At 37.7% G+C, this 16,074-nt stretch overlaps 1 protein-coding gene across 1 annotated transcript in view; it reads left to right on the top strand.

The window, feature by feature from the left end:
- PDHX (pyruvate dehydrogenase complex component X) overlaps positions 1–16,074 on the top strand; it is a 90,390-nt gene that overhangs the window by 18,067 nt on the left and 56,249 nt on the right. The gene's annotated exons all lie outside the window — the stretch shown is intronic.

Genomic DNA, 16,074 nt, shown 5'->3' with positions numbered 1-16,074 from the left:
AGAAAGAAATTAGATATACATAAAAGGGTGGGGGAGTGCCTATGAACTTTTAGGTTCAGCTACGTGAAAGCTTGACTTACAACACACTTTATCACTTAGTATGCTGCAGCAGTAAAGGCAACCCAAGCAACAAATCTGGTTTTGATTCAGACACGCAGTTAAAGGTGACTAGGTGAGTGAAAGTGCCTGACTGATGGGAAAGGGAGGCTCCTGCCAGTGCTGCAGGGCTAAGGGATGAGCACTCAAGCCTGAAATAGCATTCAGGGACCCTAGAGAGCCAGTGGTCCATGGGAGTAGGGTGGTGGTGGTGGGGAAAACTTGCAGCTGACAATGGCATACCTGTCATCTTCAGGAGGGCTTAATTTTATTCTTAAGATATTTAAACTTAGGTGTGTATTTCAGCCCAACATAAATAAAAATTAATACAATTAATGCAGTATTATCTGCTTCCAAATAACTGTTGTTTCAGGAGAGGGAAATGACATCTGTTAACTATAAAATTAAGAGGGAAAGTAACAATCTTGTGGAACCCACAATGGAAGAGATTTGATTATTTTTTGTGTGTGAAATGCAGTCATACTTTATTACACTTTTATTTTTGTATTTGCTGGTTTAAAATATCCTGTAAAGCCATATGAGATTATAACAAATCTTACAATTTTCCCTGTAAGTCTCTGTGATGATGGCTATTGTGCAATTTTCATTTCAACATACAGCTGAAGTCCAGAAAGCGTAACCGTACTGGAGCATGATCAACTTCAGGATAAACAACAAAGAGAGGATATAATTATATGTACTCACAGGAGATGAAAATTTGAAACTGTTTTCCAGTTCACAGATGTTAAATGGGCTCAAGTCAATTAGCAAAACTATCTTTCACCATATGTTATAGCAATTAATGTATTAAAGTGAGGGGTGGTCACCTAGTGAAACTTCTTAAGCAGCTGTGCTTCTTTCAGTGAGACACAAAAGTCTTAAATCTTTTCTCTGCCACAGTACCTAGCAGCGGAAACCTGTCCTTGCCAAAAGCCATAAAGCTGATGCCTTATCCCTCTCTAAATCCCTCCTCAAATCTTTTTCTTCTGTGATGCTGTGAACCACTCCCATCGTTAGGCAAGTAGTGAGCTGTAGTGAAGTCTGTTTGTTTTACAGTTATTCAGTCTTTCCAATCCACTCCCACCTCGTGGTTTATCTGTTCCATCCACAGCTTTTATCCTCACCGATAAGACCACTGTTAGATCTCAGATGCAGGAACTCGTATTATTGTTTGCAAAACACCAAATTAAACTAGATCCTTTCATTTGGGGTTTCTAGGTGCGACTGTAGTATAAATAGTAAATAATAACTCTGTAGGATTAGCATCATCTGTAACCCAAAAATCTTAGATTAAGACTTCAGGAGTAGGTGATTTTTGGTATGCTAGGGGAACTAAGCAGTGGACAAGCCACCGGGCTGCTGCAGCACAATTTCATCACTAGAAGAATCCCAATCTCTAATACAGAGCAGTGCCAATAGACTTGAGGAACTGTGCATGTGTAAGCCTACACCACTTGCTCTCAAAACACCATCCAGACTAGAAAGAACAAAAACTATTTCCATTGTAAGATGCTCCTTAGTTTATCAGCAAATTCACTTTCCCAGATTTAGGTCTGATTTCTTGTTTGTTATTAACCTGTGGTTGGCCATCTGTGCCAAAAAGCTTCCCACGTTAATGTAGCTAGGGATACATAACCTGGAATTCCTCATGTTTGAACCACAGTAACCTATTTTGTCCTGCAGTGACAGTGTTGTAACAGAAGTGAAGAGATCCTAAGTTACACCTGATAGGAGAGGTCACAGGAGAAAGTCTTGGGTCATAACCTCAGTGTAACAAGGCTCTTAGCATGTCATCTTGGCTGTGCTATCAATAAGTGGGTCAAAACCAGCAATAAAAATGAATACAGTGTGCATCACTAAGCTAGGAGGAGAACACTGTGTCTTTTGAGACCTCCGTGTGACTGGTCATACCTGTTCTAAAATGAGTACATTCTTTGAGAAGCATTAAAAGAAACAGACCTTACCTTAGTGTCTAATCATAATAAATGACAGGCTGGTTTAATTATTACTTGGTAATTCTTTATTTAAACTTTGTACTAAGATTCATTTGCAGTATATTCTTTCATGCAGAACATAAAAGATATAATTGTGTGCAGAGTAGGTGTGGTGTTTCCCTAGGTCAAGTAAGGAATGATTTGTTTATGTATTTGTCCTGTATGAAAAACCTGTGCATGCTGTACATGTATGTCACACTTCATATGACTGTTTCTACTAATTGTTTGCACAAATTGAGGACAGGTCATTAATGTTTGACAGTCCCTTTTCTTCCCTGAAGGGGGAGGGAACTTGACTGTAAGTCTGATATGGAGGAGAAAGATAAATGTGTTGGCACAGAGCTGCAGTGACTTAAGAAAACCTTCCAGACCCCCCTCTCTAGATCTTCATCCTTCCCCACTCCATAGATAAGTACTTCTGAATTAGTTGGCCTGATTACTCTGTCTTCTTGTAGGACTTGCTAAAGTAAAGTCAGGGCCACTCTTTGCTTCCAGGATGCTGATAGCCATCCTCAGCAATGAAACAAAATTATCTGTGCTCAACCTTTCTTGCTTGGCTTACTGAAGCTGGCTTTGTGCCTTCAAGAAAGCAGTTACAGTCAGTATGGGGTGGCTAAAAAATAGCAATCCAGTGGAATACGTGTTGCCTTTGTACGTGTTTCACACGTATAGTTGCTGCACCGAGGAATGTGTGTGAATTAAGAGGCACTGGACTTGTAGAATGAGACATGGGCAAATAAAAATAGAAGTCTCTTTGGAAAGCTTTGATGTATTTTATTTTTTTACAAAAACAATGCAGTATTCTGAGAAAGGTGGAGTGATAACTAATTCACAAGGGCTTTGTTTATTCTTTTGCAAAATTATTCTCTTTATTGGAGGGAAAAAAATCAAAAATTTGTGCCACCAAATTTCTATTAAACACTACATTATCCAGTTGAAACTGAGAGAACTCAGCGTCATAGTTGTAACTAATTCCCAGCCAGACTTCTTCCAGCACTTCTTTCCAGCAGGCTGCTCCTCCCAGCTGCTGCCCTCTCTCCTCGAGCTTGCTCTTCTCTTCCTTCTCTAGCTCCCAGATTTTGAGCTAGAAATCCCTGCCATTCCCTACCTCAAGATCCCTGTGCTTTTTTTTTTTTTTTTTGAGAATTGCATGAAGCTCCCAATTCATGCAGGAAAAATGAAGTAGTTGAGTCAATATCAACTCAAATGTTAAGAATGAAAGTTAAAGCCACTCACTTCAATCACTGCTGGCTGATGTCCACTCACAGTACCTGGGCCAATACAGGTGAAAGAGAGAAGACCAGCAAAATCCTAAACTCAATTACAGTGGAAATTTCAGTAATTTTCACAGAGAGGGAGAATGAAGAAAAGGAATTACCTTCACCCCAGGGGATGAGGAATGACCTGCTAGCTCTACAACATATACAGAAACAAACCGTCAAAGTCTTCTGTGTGCCTATCCTGTGGAAAAGGGGAACCGCATTTTTCAAAGCTGCTAATCAGCCACTTTAATTAGTGCTAAACTTACTAGCCCTCAAGGCAACTTTCTTTATTAGTAGCACTTCTGTGCAAGTATTTTGGGCTCACAGACACCTACTCTGTTCTTTGGGGCTCTGCCCTGTAGAGCTCTCATCAACTCCAGAGGGCCCAGGACATTTGACGGTACCACAAGAGCGATGCAGGCAGTTAGAGAAGGAAGAAACTTGTTCTTCCAGCATGGAGAAATGGATAGTACAGTGCTGGCCTGCCACAGGGCACTCATTGTTTTATGACACAGCCACTGTTTTTTCTGTTATCAGCCATATTTAGAAAGTAAATGTTTTTCTAACCTCAGCTGTTTTTCTGCCCTTTTGATACTTTTGTTCTAAGTTCTTTTGTCCCATATTTCTTTTTAATGTTTTCTTTTCTATGGATACCTTTGTGTCCTCTTAATATCTTTGAGTCTTTGTCATGTTTATCATCTTCAATAGGTTTGCCTCCTTTTTCATTCTTTTCCTTTCATTCTCTCTTGTATAGTTTTCCTCCTTTTCTCTAGTATTATATTTATTAACTGCACTTAAGCTGCCTTGATTGAACACGAGGTCCTATTATGTTAGTCACAATCTACAGATCACGGCAGAAAGGAATTTTATCCTCCTTCCACAGATGAGGAAAACAGGGCTCTGACCAGTCACTGTCTTGACCTACTTCACATAAGCAAGCTAGATGTTTCCAGGCTTAAGACCATTTCTCACTAGTCCCACTGATGTAAGGCTGTCAGTCATCTTTTTTCCTTTTTTATTTTTCTTTCACACACTTTCCCTCTGTGTGCTCTTTCTCTTTTCTTTGTACTTTTCCAGAGAGAACAGTTTATTCCCTAGGGTTGCTATCCATTGGCCACTTTGCAGAACGTATATATTTCCACCCAAATAGGTGGCAATGATCTCAGGTTACAGGATGTTTCATCAACTTCAGAATACCTGTATTGCATAACTCAGGTAAGTTGAACAGTACGCCCATCGTGAAATAACACTGGGCATACAAGTTAATTGCATAGTTACTGTAGAAAAATAAAAGAAAATTATTTGCTGGTAACTACTCCAGGGACTCTATCAGCAGTGGCAGTAACTTGCTTGTTTAACTTGAGATAACACTTTCAGTGCTTGCTATTTTCCAGTAATCATGTAATTGACTGGTGTGCAAACAAAACGACACTTTGGAAAAATGCTTGCACATAAAATCCCAAGCTAACAGCAAGAAAAGGTTACTCCTACTACCTCCATAGACATTACTGACAACAGTTATCATAGCTTCTTCAAAAATAAGTGGTGGTGGGGAATAGAATAAGTGCCTTCATTGAATTCCACCCACGTTCAGCTGCAGGGCAATGGGGAAAGATGCACAACTGGGGGAGGAGAAGGAAGAAAAGAGGTACTTGATTGACATGTATAAATGAAGATCAAATAATCTTTGTTTTTGTTCTCCTTCTCTGTGGTAAATTATTTGGATGAGGGAAGGTTATTTGAATTACATGGTGAAACATAAGCTTAGATCTATCTCATTCACAAAGCAAAAGGACCACTGTCCTGTTACTTTGACTTATTACAACCTCGGAATCTCCAAACTTAAACTTATATTTCTGAGAGCAAGGTAGAATCAGCTTTTGTGAATAGGAGTGGAAATTAATAGTGTATCTAAAAATTTGACTAAGGTTTTAACATGGGAATGAGTTGACAAAAGTGAAAAATAAACTCTAGCCGCCTTAAAACTAAAGCAAGAACTGTTTTTGAACCCTTTGTTTTTTTCCCCAATTAGTTTTGAATCAATAAAATCAAATTCTTCTCCCAGCAGATTTTAGCATCCATGCTCAAACGTGGACTGAAAGAACTAGGTTCTGGCCTAAGCCTCTGTCATCTAGAAGGTGGATGTGACACCTCATCTATATCGGGATCAACATAAAAATGAAGTAGGGCACGGATAAGAGGTTGTTATTCTCATCCTGAAGTGGATACTCCTATTCCAAGATAACTTGTCAGTGTTAAGTCACTTCTTTAGTCCAGAGGCTTCACCTGTTACTGTGGCACAATTGCATGGGTACAACTAACTCCCTTGCTCCAATATGACACTCTCATATGAGCTTTTTGCTTTTTTTCTTTTTCCTGATTCAGCTTAACGCCTTTGTACTCAGAATAATGTAGAGTTTAAGGCAGTAACACTACTCTATTCACAGTCACAACATATCTGTGTTACTCTATTGTCTCAAGATCACACTTAGTCATTTCTACGCATGTCAGCATTTTAATTATGCCTGTTATCATTTTTCCTGGGTAAATACCAGGATACTGTGTCTGGAAGTCTGGGATGCAGTGTCGACTGCTAACGTAATAGAGATCTTGCAGAAATATTACCTACTAGAAGTTCGCAGTAGCTGTTGTTCTGTCTGTATTTCGTTGAGGTGCTTCGTTATTAATGGAAATTCTAAGGGAGTTGTTATCCCATATTAAAGCATAACAAGAGATTTCAATCTATTATTGAGTCATAATAGCTACTGGCATGGTGCTTTTTTCAATAGTAAGTGGTTGGAGAGCAACCTTTGGACATGTTCCTGCAGCAACACCCACTCTTCTAGGGAAAAGGATTATCAATGCAAATTACAGGGGTGTGTTTATTAAAGGTTACTAATTTGAAAAATGAAAAATTTGCCAAGGTGAATGATTGGTAAAAGCATCTGTCATCTATTTCAGGACCAAAAGAAGACTAAGAATCACAGAAAGCAAAAAAGGCTTTTTTTGGTAAAAGGGAAGCCTGGAAGCTATAATTACTCATTTCCTTAGATTTGTTCTAAAGTGCTTATCCAAACCTCTAGGGGCTATTTTCAAGCATCTTAAGTATTTCTATTAGAACTATTTAATACCAAGGTAACTTTTTTCCCCTGTTGTTATCTAATAAAGTTCTCCTAGAATGATGTTTAATAAAAAGCTGCGGGCAAGCAAGCACCTACATCTAATCTGATCCATTACAGAAACCAGAGTCTTGATGTATCTTTGTAGGGTATGAGCACACCTGGATCATGCTCTGAATAAAATTTCTCACAGTGTACTGACATAGAAAAGTAACATTTCATATCTCACTTTTACATAAATAACATGAATTCAAAATCTCCTATACCTCACTTCAATTTTTTCTTGTGCTGAGGAGTGCAGATTAGAATCAAAGATTCCCCTTCTCCACAGAAGTAATCTCTCAGCTGCCTGAGAATTCATCAGTGCCCATTGCTGTCTCTTGCTGAGCCAGTTAGTAGTTCAGAGCACATTCAATAGGAAGAAATGAGAGTACTCCTTACATATTTAGAATAACTCAAAGTCTAGTTCTCTTCATGGAGATGGAAGAAACTTAGCTGGACCTCTTCATTCCAAAAAGGTATCAGTCTTCATCAGCCTGAGTGAAACCACTTACTGTCTGGGTACCATCTGAAAGAGCTGGGATTACTTCCTTATGCTCAGAAATAAAATGTAGCCAGAGATGATTAGTTTTCAAAGGCAAGGCTTAGCCATCTATCTTCAGGAATGGATTCTAGGCTGAGATTTCTCAACTAAGGAGGCTATTCTCTGCTGTGTTCAGCCATCTAACACTCAGACATGGATCAAGATTAAAGACCTGCTCGTATTCTTGTTTGCTGTTACCTGTTTATTCTACTTCACACACACAGCTTGTATTTAAAAAAAAAAAAAAAAAAAAACTTTAATCTTTTTATACCTTTGAATGCAGAAGTCTTTACAAGGAAGTCCATTACAAGCATCAAAAAACTACCTTTTATTGTTATTATCTTGGAGGGGGTATAAGTGCTTGAAAGATGTATAAGGAAGTAAAGCCTACACAGAGCTTAAGTTGATCAGAGATGAGTCAAAGACCTGATACTACTTCTCTGGGTAGGAAATGTCTTTACCCAACAGAAGGAAATTGCATCCTTATCCATCCAAGAATTTAAGCATGGTAATCACAGTTTTGGGTAGATAGTGTGATTTTTTTTTTTATTTTGTTTTTATACTGCTGTTGTACTCACCTGAAGTTGAAATGACCAAAGTGGATATTTTAGATAGCCCCAAGAGACTGTTGAGGTTATGGAAGGTAATTCACAAGGACATCTACGGACTCTGAGGAACTTTCCAAAATGACTGTCTCTTGCTCAGCCCCTAACAGCAATGTTAAAGTTTTAATACTTTGTAAAGTAAATGCAAAAGTTTTATAAAAAAAAGCATCATCTACTTGCATTATTCACTGTCCCTGGGAAACTATTTCTGGCATAATCTTAGCCTTATGGCATTTTAGTCCTTGTACCCTATGTTAAAAGTATAGAAGACAGTATGAGTTTCCTCCATAGAGATTAGTAGTTTTTAAAAGTACTTTACATATAAAATTTCAATGCACAGCTGACAAAATGTGAAAATATGCCTCGTGAAGTTATCCTGACTTTAACCTCTCCTGGCTAACAGCATTTCAAAAACCCCTGCTGTACTTCAGCTGCCTTTCTTTTGTTGTTTCTGTGAAAATAAGTTTCTTCTCATGTTTGCAGAATCTGAGCTCTGTCATTTCCACTAGACTGATACTTTTGGGAGGATGAAAAATTCTCTTAAAAAAAAAAACACAGAAAATCTCCATGTGACAGTTCTAAGGAAGAAAAATAAATCTATTCTAGTCAACTGTAGTTCAAAATAGTAACTTAGGGATGTTAACAAAATGCACAAAGGGAAAAAACATCCCGATTATTTTTTTTTTTTTTTAAATGAGAGGATAATTACAAGTATAACAAAGCTAATGTCTGTGGCATGAACCATAAAGGTCTTGATCTCTCTATTGGCTTCCAAACACATAAAATATGCATTTGTGTCTTACAGCTCATTGTGTGATAAACTTAATCCTGTAATGGGAAATCTTCTTTTGACCTAGCTGACATCCAAGGTGCAAGGCTAATCTGGCTATTTAGATCTGTCAACTTAATGAAACTTCTCCTGAGTGCTTTATGGCCAATTTTCTCTAATGTGCTTTTTCCTTTTCTTTTTCTTTTTTTTCCATGTGTAAGATTACTTCAATGTGTGCTAGATTAAAGTTGGACTAGATGATTTTAGAAGTCTTGTCCAATCTGAATGATTCTATGATTTTGTTATGGTCCCTGGCCTATTACCTTTAATTCCTAGAATACTAACACCAATTCCCTGTTTTAGCTTTCTCCTTCTTGTTCATGTTCTGCATATTGCTCTGTTCAGGAATCTTGTGCTCATTCCTCATGCTCTTGGTGAAATCCTTTTACTACATATGAATATTTTAAATTCCTTCTTTCATACTAACACAGTTCTCATTCACGGACACCTCTTCCTTGGAGAAATCTTTGCAAAACTATTCCTTGTGGTGTTAAGATCAGTTCTGAGTATTACACAAGGAAAAAAAAAAAAAAAAGAATTGTAAAGATAGTTAAGGCAGATGAGAACAGAAATTTACAGAGCTCTGGAGGATTTCTGGAAGTGTAACTGAGAATGGCCTATCACTAATAATAAAGTAAGCAAGCAAGGTAGTTTGGGGACTTCCCCCCCTCTTAGCACCCCTGGCCCCCCTCCCCTGAGATTAAGTGTTCTGATAAATTTCTTCATATAGATTTTTGCACAGATTTCTACACACACACAAACATGAGTAAGGAAAACTCAAGACTTGCGTAATGCTGTGTTGCATGACATAATGCCCCAATTTTGATCTGTGTGTCACAGCCTCAGAGCCTTTGTCAAGTTAGAGTTAAACACAGACCGTACGTTATGGAAAAATATCAAAATTAAATACGGCTAGAATGACTTTTTTCTATCTGTTTTCTCCCTATGGGAACTGGTTGTAATGCATTATCATTTCTTTTTATTTGGTAACTCATTTTGGGCAATGTGAGTTTCAGCTATCACATAGTTATCTGTTATGATTACTCGATTGACTATTGTTCTGTTCTGGTCTAATTAGGCTTAGTTTATTATCTTCAGTATGGGGTAGTTTTGTTTTTAAACACTTCCAAAATCTGTGAGGAATGTGTTTATTAACTACTTGAAATGTCCAGATTTTCTTTAATATATATGAGTCCTCCTTACTGAGGAAATAGGAGGAAACTTCAAATACATCTTAACGTGTAAGGTATGACTCTTTTGCTAATAATAATGGACTACATCCAGGCTACAGGGATCGGGCTATTTTAATCATAGTTAAAAGCATAGTAAAACAAGGTACTACTTCCTACTACAAGGAAAGCGTTGCATTAATGCTTCAGTCGCAATAGACAGCGGTGATCCTCCTGTTCGTTTAATGGTGCTTGTCTGCTAATGTTACTGCCATTGCTACTAGATGCTTTCTTAGTTAGGTGTTTAAGGTCTTAATTATATTCTCTTCTTGCCTTTATTACAATTAACTAAATCATTTGTTATCATAATGTTCGTCTTCCCCTCACTTTGTTTGAAAGATTATTCCCCTCTTATGCTGTGGCTCGAGGCTTGATACACTAGGCTGCCACCGAAATACTGTGGAACTATTTCTCCTCCCTTTGATGCTTTTCCAGAGACAGCAGCTGCCCTCTTCCTGCTCTTGCACATTTCTTTGTATCCCCTTTAATTTTAACCATGGGAGGCAAACATGACAGTAGCCTTTCTTTTCTTTTCCTTCCCATTCTACCCCCCCCCCCCCCCCTTTTTTTTTTCTGGCATCTGGACTTTAGGATTCAGATAACTTCCCCATCTGACTTAGATTAAAAAATAAATAAAAAAAAAATTATTCAGGCCTTTCTACAGCACCCCAGCCACAAGCCTCTAAGCCTGATTACATGAAGGAAGTATCAGCTGACAAGCGTGACAAATTCCTTACTTGGGATTCTTCAAATAAAAAATTAAAGCGTGAAACTGTATTCAAAATGGGAGTCAGGGACAGCCAGTGCTAAGTATTAATCTGTTCAGAAACATTTGAGTGCCTTGATTTTTAATTGCTGATTTCTCTTGAGGGCCTTCTGTTAAACTCCTACGTGGACACTCCTTTATTTATATATACAAGTTGAAAAAAAAAAAAAACTGCGTTATGAAATCTCATTGTTTTTGGCTATGTTTTTTGTAGGTGTATTCTGGGACCTTTATTTTTGTGGTGCATGTGATATTTCAGAAGTTATCATAACCTGAAGGTGAGGGCATTACATAAAGTGATGACCGAAGAAGATGCGGTAGCTTGATTTCGAACATATGACACCAGTCATAAAAAGAAAAATTTTTTATTGTATGAATTAAGTTGCAGGGACTGTTAAGTTAAACTTAAAATAACCCTTTTAAAAGTTGTTGAGGATAATGAATTAGCCAGGAGGAGTGAGAGCCTGATGCTGCCAACTAAAGTGCTTGGGGACTTGAGATAGAAGCGAACGATAAGAAGCAGCTTTCATGCATTCAAATAAATTACATGTTGGGCTTGGCTTAATCCTGGCATCAGAATGATCTCTGGGGTTTTCCCTACATTATCTTAGTCTATGATTATGCAAATATCCTTTTAATGTAGCGACTCCTTAACAGGAAATTAGTCTCATACTTGCTCATATGCTCTCGCAACCAACAGACATTTGCTTGCAAAATCCTAGTGTGTCTGAGGTACAAAAGGCACTTTAACCCCTTCAGTACCAACATTTTGCAAACATGCAAATAACAGGACATGCTTGGATATGTCAGGGATGTAGCAGATGAATCAGAGAAGAGCTGAGTTGTTCGCTGCCTAACACAAAAATGTTCCTGGGTTTGAAAGTTCAACCAGCATGCAAATGGTATGGAGTTTACATTCAAAGACAGTACGGAAAAACAGGTGAGGGAGAAAACTCTAACAGAAAAGCAGGATTAAAACTGAATAAGACACGGAAATGAGACAAAGCATAAAGACAAAAGAAATGTAATCATTAAATGCACAGCAACCCAGGTAGTTTGCCATCATCGTTCATGCATATACATGTGCTTAAGCGCAGCACAGCAGGGTTGTTTTCAGAAACTGTACTGAAGCAGGGACTGGGGGGATAACCTGTTTTCTCTGGAGAACCGGAATTTAAGGGTGAGAAGCTGATGTCTAATCTGGAAAGACAGAGGGCTAGTATCCTTTGGGAAGGGTGGAATTAAAATCACAAAAATTGATTTATGTTACTTATGATAACAGTAATGTACACATCTGAGTAAGCAGGAAAGCTTGGTTCTGACCTTGGTTTTGTAAATCTTTGTGATGTGAAGTTATCTGAGGTAATCTTTTCCTTAAAGTAATTGTTTCTAGTGCAATAAGGCTTTTTTTTTTTTTTTTTTTTTTTTTTTTTTTTTTTTAGAAAAATAGTACCTGCTAGGTATGTGCCATCTATGTGGAATACATGAGTGATAAGTTAGCAACCAGAACTTGAGGTGCCCCTCACCCCCTTTTCTTTTATATCCCCTGATCTTCAGTGCAGACGGTGAAATCCTGGGAGTTCCAGGGGAGCCTGATGAAATTTCACACCTAAATCTCCAGTGGGATTTCTGGTAGTATCTGATTCATTCAAGCTCTTTTGAAACTCCCATCAAAGTGAACTGTTCAAGGCATGACCTTAAGGTAACACTTGAATCAGCCACAGAATCTAGACTTCCAGCTCTTTGCTTTAAATATAAGACCCATTCTTTCTTCTATATCCAGTGTATTCTGTTTGTAATTATCAGAAATTACCATTAGAGAAATTGGAGCTAATCTGAGGCTCGTTTGGGAGCGAGAATTTATGCTCAACTATTTAAATAAATTCTTGTTGAGCTAGTTTCTGGAGATTAAACTCTGTAATTTTATCTGTCATAGATGTAAGAAACTTGCTAGTACAATAGCACAGTATCTTAGAGTAAAACAAAACAAAACAATACACATACGTAAGTACAGAGAGTGGGTGTTTGCAAATGCTGTTCAGGCGATTTCATTTCTGTGTTTTTTTCCATTAAATTTCATCTAGTCAAACACATTCAGTCCATTCTTAGTATTGCATGTTAGCCACTCACTAGTTTTTTGTTGTTGTTGTTTGTTTGTTTGTTTTTCTGATTGAGCTCTAGCAAAATCTAGCAAACGTGGGAAAGTTTGAAGATAGTGAAAAATTCAGAAATGAAATATTTGGAATTCATTTTGTTTTAAATAGAATAAAATCCTAAGAAATAACCAACAGTTGTGGTTTCACTAGAGGTTTCATATCCAAAACAATTTTGCAATGGTAATTGCAAGGTATATTTGCAACTTGGTATATTGAACCACTACTATTCAAATTTAGCAGAAATGGGTCTCCATGCTAATGTAGTCAACTGAAAAATACTCAGTTTTTATTTAGCATCTGATTTATGAAGTAAACCCTTGTGTACTTCCAGAATAAATGCCTGAGACTGTATTTTTTGGACACAAGGACTTAAAAACTTGCTCTTTTAAAAACCATATCAGGTAACACTCTTCTGGAGTAACTTTAAACATTGCCAATCATCAAGGGACTGCGTTGACATAAAATTAAACCAAGCATGCAGACTCACTGACTTCTGTGAAAGCTTTGATTAGCTGGTATCAAAGCTTTGTCATGTGTACCCCTGTTACAAAACTCTACCACGACTCAGAGGGCTGTACTTGTGCACAACGTGGGTCTCTAAGTCACAGATTTTATTAACCTTACACGTTGGGAAAGAAAAGAAAAACAAAGCCTACGAGGATTTACCTCTTTACCTCCCTTTATAATAAAAGGGAATTTCAAAGAGTCTTGAAAAAGGAAGCATTCTCCTGTTTTTATTTTTATTTTTTAGGTTACATATGAATCAGTGAAGTATATTGCCAATAACTCCCTTCAGCAAGGATACCTTAACTTAGCTCAGAGGTAGGGTTTGGGGCTGTTTTGTTTTAGAGTTTTGAAACTAATAAGGGTTAACGTCAAACTATACATATTTTTTTTTCTGTTGGTACAAAAGTAATCCATCGAAAATGCTCCTGGTTTATTTGCCAATTTGTCATCTCCTCTAAAGACTGCACAAAAAATTGTTAGACATTTAAATAGCAAAAAAGAATTTAGAAGAATAATGCTAATGTAGTCCTATCGTTCCACTAGTTGGTAGGATTTTTAGATGTTAATTTTTAAATGATGATTTCAGTTAAAGGAAGTAGAATGGCAGTTGTTCAGGCATTACAGCATCATAGAGAACTTACAGCAAGCAGTTACGATGCCAATATAAGTTATAGCTCTATCACTCGATATTAGTATATGCTGCTTTCTGCAGTTTTATTTCCTTCTTGGAAAGCAAGTAGGATGTTAGCTAGGAAATTACTCTTATTGAGAAATACTGGAACTTAATTAGTATTTTGGATGACCCACTTGAAATGGGAATTATTACGTTTTTACATAATCCTATCTGGTGATATTAAAGCAAGATAATCAGCTTCTATGGAGATCAAGTATTTGTTGCAAACATACACATCTAGCTGGCTTATTAGTCTACAATTCACATGAGAATATTATCTAGACTTCAAAATGATGAGAAGTTAGAAGCTATAAATCATGTAGGAAATTTTTAATATTTTTGTTTTACATAATTGGAACTGAACTGTAAGAGCTTTATGAACACTTTGGGAGAGAGTAATCATTTCATGGGTCTGTGAAGCCACCAGAGTTGTCAAATCACTGATTTCTTTGTTGAGATTTCACACACAGATGTGAGAAGATTATATTTAACTCATTCAGTGATACAGAAATGGGACTCAGTATCTCTAAATCCCCTATGAAAGAACTCTACAGAAAATTCCTATTTCACACAAATTTTAGAAAGGCTAAAGAATTACAAATTGTATTTGGGCGAGGAACTGAATATTTGTATTTAACATATGACCCCAGAGGAATATATTTGGCAAATATACTTTTCCTTGAGTGTTCTTTTTTAGTTAGTCATTAATAAATATGCAGAACAAAACATCGAGAAGCATAAAATCATCTTTATCCCTATAAAACATCATTATTAGGGAATGATATAGTTACATCTTCTTCTGACACCATCTTCAGAAATTCTCTTTTTGCAGAAATCTAGCATTTTAAAGAAGGAATCAAAGATCTTAACCAGTAGGTGGCAACTAGATTTCAACAGTAAGTAGATTTTTGCATTAATATGTAATTGAAAAACTCCACGGTTTTCATCTGAGTTCTTGCTACGGTCACGGGATGTGTAGTTAGTCACCCCAAGGTATTTACCACTGACAAATAAGTGTCTAATAATGAAAAAATGTATCAATAAAACTGTAATCAGCAACCTGCAGTAACCTGGAGATAACCGCCATTTCACAACTAAGGCCACCCTCCCCCTGAGGTGTAAAGGTCGCACGCTGCCGGGACACCTCCACCTACCCTAGGGAAGGGCAAATGTGCCCAACTGTCAAACGACACTTTTCATAACGAAACCTGCTGCTCCGTCCGCATGGTGCTACTGCTCATTTTTTTTTTTTTTTTTTTTTTTTCTCCGTGAGTTGTAGGAGTCAGGGAGCACAACTTGGAAAGGGAGTTCAGAGGATGAAGTGAAGGACACAAAACTCAGCAAAGGAAAGAGCTATATCTGGTTAATCCTTTAATGTAAGAATGTAGTGGCAAAGATTTTGTTCACTTAAATTTGCCCTAATGGATGCTCGTGTGCCTCACAGCCCGAACACCAGGCAGGTGGAGGCTATCCAAACTGTACGACAATTCTCATTAACAATTCTTCAGCTGTTAACTGACTGACAGGGTCAGGAAAATTTAAGAGCAGAGCTTAGGTATTTTCTGCCGAGAAAACCTGAAGGCTTCCAGCAAGGTGAGGGTACACTATACTGGTAGATAAATTGCTGGCAAGCTTCCTGTGGTGCATCGTTCCCTACATGCCTCAGTCCTGTCAAACAGTAACTCTTCATCACTTGATGTCTTGATTCCTTCTTTGATAGCTGGTCTTGTCTGGTAGCAGCAGATGCTGAACATGCTGTCTTGTGCCTGGCATAGAAAAACAGGCTGTAGTTGCCACGAGGATGTGGAGATGCAATGCATTTGGTTGCTGACATAGCAGCAACAACTCTGTTGGCTGCACCAGGCTGTCATGGCACAGGTAACTGCATTTTATTGCTTTAGAAACAGCTGTTGCCCAACCTGGGTTGGCTCTGGTCAGTAGGCACTTCGCTTATAGCAAGATGCCTTACTGAAAGAGTTTTGCTGGAGCCCAGTGAAAGACTTAAGTGGGGACACGAATATCGACCAAGCCAAAACAGGATGGTTTATTTTTTCGGGTGCAAGGTCAGCATAAAACAATCACCAGTAATTTGAGCTTTTGTTGTGATATAATCAGTAGTCTGATGTACATAACTACAAAAAGTCAATGCTTTTTAATAGGTGAAAAATAAAAAGTTCTTCCTGATTTCTTTGTTTAGTAAAATACTTTTCCAGAAGTGGCTGATTAATTTTGAACAGTCATCCCCATCAAGTATG

The sequence above is a fragment of the Aythya ferina genome (assembly GCF_964211825.1).
Source record: "Aythya ferina genome assembly, chromosome: 5".
In the NCBI taxonomy this organism is placed as follows: Eukaryota; Metazoa; Chordata; class Aves; order Anseriformes; family Anatidae; genus Aythya; species Aythya ferina.
This window is presented reverse-complemented; position numbering and strand designations above follow the sequence as displayed.